Source organism: Bombus huntii, chromosome 13 (assembly GCF_024542735.1).
Source record: "Bombus huntii isolate Logan2020A chromosome 13, iyBomHunt1.1, whole genome shotgun sequence".
In the NCBI taxonomy this organism is placed as follows: Eukaryota; Metazoa; Arthropoda; class Insecta; order Hymenoptera; family Apidae; genus Bombus; species Bombus huntii.
This window is the reverse complement of record NC_066250.1, coordinates 11,944,973-11,952,716: the sequence shown is the minus strand read 5'-3', so window position 1 is coordinate 11,952,716 and position 7,744 is coordinate 11,944,973. Positions and strand designations below refer to the sequence as shown.

The following is a 7,744-nucleotide window of genomic DNA, read 5'->3' as shown; positions in this document are numbered from 1 at the left end:
ATGCCCTTGAAATACATTGTCAATGTAATCATTTTGAACAACTTTTTCCAGTGCAAATAATAGCCGCCCTGCTTTAATTTCCAAGATACAGTTATTCCTATTGATATTCGGACACCTAAGGGTAGCTTTTTTAAAATTGAACCAAACAGTTTGAGCTTTTTTTTAAGAAATTAGAAGAAATAGTTTACTAGATGACGTATAAAAAAAATTTTTCAAGTCGCAATTGGTCGCAATTGCTAAGAACAATATCAGTCAAAAAAAGCACTTTTTATCAAATCTCTCATCAACTATTTCAAAGATCTATTTTTTCATCTGGATGTATAATGGAAATTTAAACAACACATTTCGAAGATTTATGCCAGTTATATATACATTAAAAATTTTATCGAAATCGATTAACTTTGCTATAAGCTACAAACGGTTAAAAGTGGTAAAAATCGCAGATTTTCGCCACTTATCGAACAATCGATTTCGATAAAATTTTCAGCATATATGTATACACCTGACATAAATTTTCAAACTGTGTTTAAATTTTCATAACAGGCCCAGATAAAGAAAGTCGTAAAACGCAATCTTAAATTTTCTCTTCGCGATTCTGATCAATTGCAACGTTTTTAAAATTTTAAGGGAATCGAAATCTGCGAGGGGGCCTAATCACCAAATAATTACCAATTACATATAGGGTAAGATTGTGTTATATGTATAAACAATTTTTGGTGACATGATAAATAGCTCGGTGATCATAGTTTTCTATGACAATGTAATTGTTAGTCATCAAAATGTAAGAAATTTATTCAGCTATTACCGATATTCTCAGTTAATAATTATTTATCGTGATTCAGTGACATGTATATGTTATTTTATTTCTGGAAGTTATTTTGTTATTTTATTGAATAATTCTTACATAGGGTGTCCGGTAAAACATGGTAAAACATAGATTGCTTGCAAAACTAATACCTATAAATAAAAAATATAAGTATAATTTTATAATTATAATTTTTCAATTACTGTCCTAGTTTTTAGGAAAAATAGATTTGAATACAAAGATATCGTTAATTCAATACAGTAAGTTTACATGGCATATTTCATATGTAATCATACTGGTAGTTTAAAGTAAAGAGAGAGAAATATTAATAAATAATATTATGAAGAGAGAGAGAGAGATTTTAGGTGACATTATTCTTTAAATGATGATATTCTTGTATACAGAATATGCCGATCAGAAAATTCTTTAAAGAGTGATGGGTGCAAATGTAAGACACTTGAGATGGGAGAATCAATTTGTTAGCCATGTATAGGTATAATATAACACTGTCCAACAGATTTCAACTTTTCTCGATGTTCCCATTGCTATTAAGTGTTTTCATAATGTTTTTTGCGCTAATTTTAAATCTACAGATCGTTTTTCTCTAGCAAATCTAGTTTCTGGAGATTTTGAAAACCATTCATAGTTTTCAGCTTTAAACAAATTTTGTGGCATAGCTGTAACAGTTGTTCAATTTCTGTTTACGTCGGAAGATTCTGTACACTTTCCTGAATACACTGCTATCGGTTTTCGATACATTATGAATGTATGTTTAAACTATGATTAAAAGTGGAAGAATACCGATTTTGCACCAATGTTCAGATATTTTTCAATTTATCTTAAAACATAAGAGTCTAGCGTTAAGTGAAAAAATACCACACGATAAAGCAGACTTTTATCTTGAAGAAACGCTCAAGAAAAGTTGCATCACATATTTCTTCATCATATTAGAAAGCAAAATAGCTCCACAGATGCTGAAGTGCCGATAGTAGTACTCAAAGGCACAGCTGCTGCTCAACGTTCCTCTTAGTGCAATCCAGTCCTTTTGCACAACTATGTTAAGTATGCTCATCATATTCTATAATACTCAATTATTAGGGCGTTGTCAAAAAAATTCAAACTTAATTAACCCCTTGGCCATAGTAAGCAAGAAGTTCGGTCGCGCCCCGTCCCATTCATCTGTTCAGCCGTGTGCCCGAACTGACGCAAAATGTATACTTATGACATGTATATTTAGGGGCTACAAAAGGAATTGTGAAATAATAAACAACGTTTGAGGACAAATAGTGTTTTAAGACGTCTAGGGCGTAATCATGATCAATTGATCAGTTAACAAAAACAATTTATTATTTCAAAGTGGATAATGAATCACTAGCAATTTGTAAATTACCACGAGTCAGACTCGTAGGTTCCGTTTATGGCACAAATTCTTTACCACGTGTCTCGCTCGTGGTTATAGGCCAAGGGGTTAAGAGGGTAAAGAATTGCTGGAAATAATTTCATATTTCAACATGACAATACCTCCGTTCACACGACTTCGCAAATAAAGAAGTTCAAATTCTAAATTACTCAGCAAGATCTCTGGCTCTCAACATTATCGAAAATATTTGGGGATATCTTGCGGTATATGCCAACGACCGACAATTTCTAACTATCGACGAGATAAAACAATGCATTGAACATGAATGGCACCAATAGATCCAAGAAACGATTAAGAAGTTATATAAATCTTTACCAAGGCGGATAAATAATAACAGATGCAACAAAGTGCTGAAAATTAAACAAAGCTACTAAATTTTTTGTACCTTCCCTGTTTTAAAGATATGTTCTCTGATTTTCTTTCACCAACTTTCTTAAATATTTACATTTTCTGAGATAAGTTTGTATTGATGAATTATGTTAAATATCAATATTTTAGTCTAATCGACTGGACCACAAACAATAACAGTGTAAAACGATATATGTATATAGAATAAACTTTATTTATGTTATATATTAAATATAAATTGACAAAATAGTATGATGCCTTACATTTTTGTCCCTAACTTACCTACATATTTATGCAATTTAAATAATCAAAAGTTGTGAATACTATGAAAAGCAAACATGTAGTAAGAAGATGAAATATAAAAATAATGAAAGCAATAAAAATATGCGATAGAAATAACATAACGAGAAAAACTTTATTAAGCCAGTCAACAAAGAACAGGAAAGTTCAGCTATAAAAGAAGTGAAAACATTGCAAAAGGAAATGATGAAAACTGGAAGGTAGCAACAGCTCACAAAAAGCGTAAAATAATACCAGGCACAAGCGCTATGAAAATTTCAGTTTTTTTCAGAAAATTTCTTTCAGTTCACTGATAGAGGATGTAACTAACAAAACTCTACCCTTAAACAACCAAAACCAAAACAACAATAACAATGCTACAGAAATCAAGGAACTGCTCAAGCAATCCATCAAAAACGCTGAAATGCTAACAAAAATGATAAGTGAGCAAAATGCAGTACTCAGACAACAAACACAACAAATTACAGTCATGCTACAACTACTTACAAACATGTTAAGTAAAAGATAAAAATGGACACACTGAAAATAGCAGCTTGGAACTCCAATGGTCTAAACAACAACGGGCCCTTGAAACTAAAACATTTCTGTATAACAATAATATTGATATATTACTTGTTTCAGAAACACATTTCACACCAAAAAGCTATATGAAAATACAATATTACACCATCTATGATACCAGACACCCTTAGGAAAAGCACACAGAAGGGTAGCAGTGATAATAAGAAACGATATCAAACACCACTTACATAATCAAATTGGTCAGGAACACGTTCAAGCAACTACCGTTACAATACAAACTAACAGCAATTACTTCCAGATGTCAGCAGTATATGCACCACCGCAACACAAAATGACATTATAAAAATGGGAACAGTATTTTTAATCCTTAGGTGACAAATATATCACAGCAGAAGACTTCAATGCAAAGCACACGTTATGGGGTTCAAGAATTAACACACCTCGAGGTAGAACACTAGCAAGATATATTAGAACTAGTAATCTCTGCATATTATCCACAAGTAGGCCAATATACTGGCCAACAGATCTAAACAAAATACCTGACTTGCTTTATTTTGCAGTTATAAAAGGACTAAACGCGAACACATTAAAGACAACGCCCAGTCTTCAGCTTAGCTCCGATCATACACCGGTAATAATAGAATACACAACCAAACCAATACTTTATAGCAAATCAGAGTCGCTTTGCAATAAAACCACCAAATGATAAACATTTAAAGAACTAATCGAGAGCAAAATCAACTGCAATATTCCACTAAACACCCGAACACATCAAACAGGCAGTAACAATACTGACAGAAATTATACAAAAAGCAGTATGGGCAACTACTAATTATGAACCAAACAACAGGCAAACGAAAATAATTCCAACAGACATCCTTGACAAGATCAGATAAAAAAGGAAAGCGAAAGCAAAATAGCAAAAACATAGAACACGTGAAAACAAAAAACATCTAAATAAACTCGCAAAGGAAATAAAGAGTAAAATAAAAGATCATAATAATAACGAATTCTCAAAATACATAGAAACACTCTTTGCAAATGAAAATGCCAACTACTCTCTATGGAAAGCCACAAACAAAATAAAGAAGACAATAAAACTGATCCTAGCAATCAGAAAAACAGACAACACATGTGCCAGAAGCAACAAAGAGCGAGCTGATGAATTTTCCAACCACCTTTGTAACACATTTACTCCATATAATGTTAACAACATTAACTCCAAATGTCATTCAGACATAGATGCATAAAATACTAGTACCTCAACTGACAAGCACTACTCCATACCTAATACAGCAGCACAAGAAATTAGAATCATAATCAAGAAAACAAAAAACAATAAAGCACCAGAAATTAACCTAATCGATGATAAAATCTTAAAAAACCTTCCCCCAAAAGCAATACGATTAATGACAATAATATCCAATGCAATTTTAAGAATTCAATACTTCCCTAATTTATGAAAACTAGCACAGATCATAATGTTACCTAAGCCAAGCAAAGACCAGGCCACATCAAATTACATCTTACAGGCCAATATCATTACTTCCTGTGTTTTCAAAAATACTAGAAAAAATAATTTACGCCCGCTTAAAACCAATAATAGAGAAGGAAAAATTATTACCAGATCACCAATTTGGATTCAGAAACAAACACTCCACGATAGAGCAAATGCATAGACTCACAAATGAAATAATACTAGCATTAGAAAACAAACAATACTGCACAGCCCTCTTTATGGACATCGAGAAAGCATTTGACAAAATAAACCACAAAAGCCTACTTCAATCAATCAGAAAACAATACCCGGAGCAGATACACCATTTAATAAAATCTTACTTAAGCAGCAGAACCTTCGTAGTAAAAATTAAGGACACATACTCTGAAGTTAAAGACATCAAGGCAGGGGTTCCGCAAGGAAGCATCTTAGGACCAATACTATACATACTATACACGGCCAACATACCAACAATTACCAACAGCAAAATACTGACATTCGCGGACGACACAGCTGTACTATTCAGGCACACTAATCCAGAAACACCAGTCACATTACTACAACAACATATCACACAAATATAAAAGTGACTGCAAGGTAAACAAATAAAAGCAAACCTCAATAAATGCAACCATATTTACACTATGAAAACAGAAACTATCAAATATCTAATTGGCACCACTTAACACAAACAAAGTACGTTAAATACCTAAGACTCCATTTAGACACACAACTTATATGGAAGCAATATACTAAATCACTTATAGACAAAATACAGGTAAAAACAAGATGGATGTATTGGCTAACTAGTCAAAACTATAAACTCAGCATGGAAAATAAACTAAATATTTACAAATCGATAATAAAACCAATTTGTGCATACGGAATACCACTATGGGGGACAGCAGCAATGAGTCACATAAATAAATTAGAGTCATTACAACCGAAGATACTCAAAACAATAGACAACATTCCATGGTATGTTAGAAACAAGGATATACGCAAAGATCTAAAAATATCAATGATCAAAAAAGAAATCGGTAGATACGCAGAAAAATACAAGGAAAGAATGACAACACATCCAAACCAGCTGGCTGCTGAAGCAAACAAAACTCATATAAAAAGAAGACTAAAAAGGAAACATGCCATTGACCTCACTGAAGAAATAAAATAGACAAACTCAAAGATGATATTCTGCTGGAGGTAGTCATCCACGTGTTATTTAGTAATAAAGTTAAAAAAATTTACCAAATGTCCAGCTGGATAAATTGTAAAGTACAAATTAAATAAATAAAAAAAACGTGTTGCTTCATTCAAGCAAACATGAAAATAACATGGTGATAAGCGTGGATTGTAAGATAAGTTTCCCCATTATTGCTACTGAACTTTGGGCAATAGAATTTGTCCACAAGGATCATACAACAACACGTATCTCAAACTTGAACGCATTTGTTATTTAATGCTTCGTGTCTAACGTATAATATCAGATAGATCAAGTTAGCACGTACTACTACCAATAACAATATTGCATCTATGCAATCATCTAGTAACAATTAAATGTCTTTGTTGGGTCTCACACACATCAGGTAACGTATAACAAAATGTGTTAACGTTTGTCCTTTGTTTAGGCTGAATCACTTACAAATAATTATATAAACTATATTTACCATGGAAACGTCAAGCACGTGCACGAATACCGATGGCCATCTTGCAACTACCGATGACGTCACGCGCAGGCTTTCACCAGGCACCGCTGTGCTACCCAGTGTTACTATGTAGAAGCCAATAGTCTTTTTTAGAAATTAAAGGAAGAAGTAAGTTATTTATTGACTGACCTACGTATAATATCAACGACATTATTAACAGCGATCGAATAGGAAAAGTCAAATTATAAAGGATCTTTATCTTAATCTCTGAAGTAAGGGTGTCAAACTTTTAAAAGTTCGCACGATACAAGGATTGGCGCACTAGCTCTCCATTCTATGTAGCTCTATATAATTGTGTCGGGCGAAAGATGAGCTACTCAAGAAGTTATTGGAGTCGCTTTCGCAGGAGAATCGGGCTGGATCGATGGAGCACGATTAAGTATCCTCGAGAGGAAAGTGTGTAAAGGAATGATTCCCCTTTGACCTACATACACATACGCGCTACTGGGAGGAGGAATCCTGGACCGTTTCCGATTGAGTTAACCTATGCGTACGTATACACCGAAGAACTTAATTCCATTCCTTCCTACCAAGCTTATACTTTCTCGTTGCAGCAGCAGTTTTAAGCTCACCAGGGGAAACCAGCATAGTTTTTACGAGCGTAGTTTATGGAACCACGCCAGCTGGGCTTGCGATAAACCCGTTGCAGTTACGAAACGTATATGCGCACATGAATTCCAGCTTGCCAGAAAGATGGAGGTACGCACAAATATGAATAAAACGTATTTGTCTTTATAGAAGGTATTTCTGCAATCGTAATGCCACGATATGATCAGGATGAAGGTTATTTGTCGTGAAAAAATAGATCATAAGTGAAAAATAAAATTTTAGCGTATAACGCTTTGTTTTGAGAAAATGGTTTTAAATATTCATTTGATATACTACCTGTGAAAGCCGATTTAACAGACCTCTGTTTTTGTTCGTGTATGCATAACGGCTCACGAAAATATTTGGACAATTGCAGAAACCTTTTTGCAATATACAGGGTGTTTTATAATAAGTGATCAGTATTTAAAAGACAAATTTAGTATCCGAAAACAATAAAAACAGTTTAGATCAACATATATTCTGTTTTATCTCGTTTACGAGATGTAGCGAATTCTGTGTTCTACCATCTTGTCTCTGACTATTTTCATAAAGGATGC

At 33.4% G+C, this 7,744-nt stretch overlaps 1 long non-coding RNA gene across 1 annotated transcript; it reads left to right on the top strand.

Annotated features, from left to right (window-relative positions):
- The first annotated feature begins 3,593 nt into the window (after positions 1-3,593).
- LOC126872693 (uncharacterized) lies at positions 3,594-7,535 on the top strand. The gene is made up of 2 exons (XR_007692128.1): positions 3,594-7,089; positions 7,154-7,535. It is a non-coding gene; the product is annotated as an uncharacterized LOC126872693 (long non-coding RNA).
- The last annotated feature ends 209 nt before the right edge of the window (positions 7,536-7,744 follow it).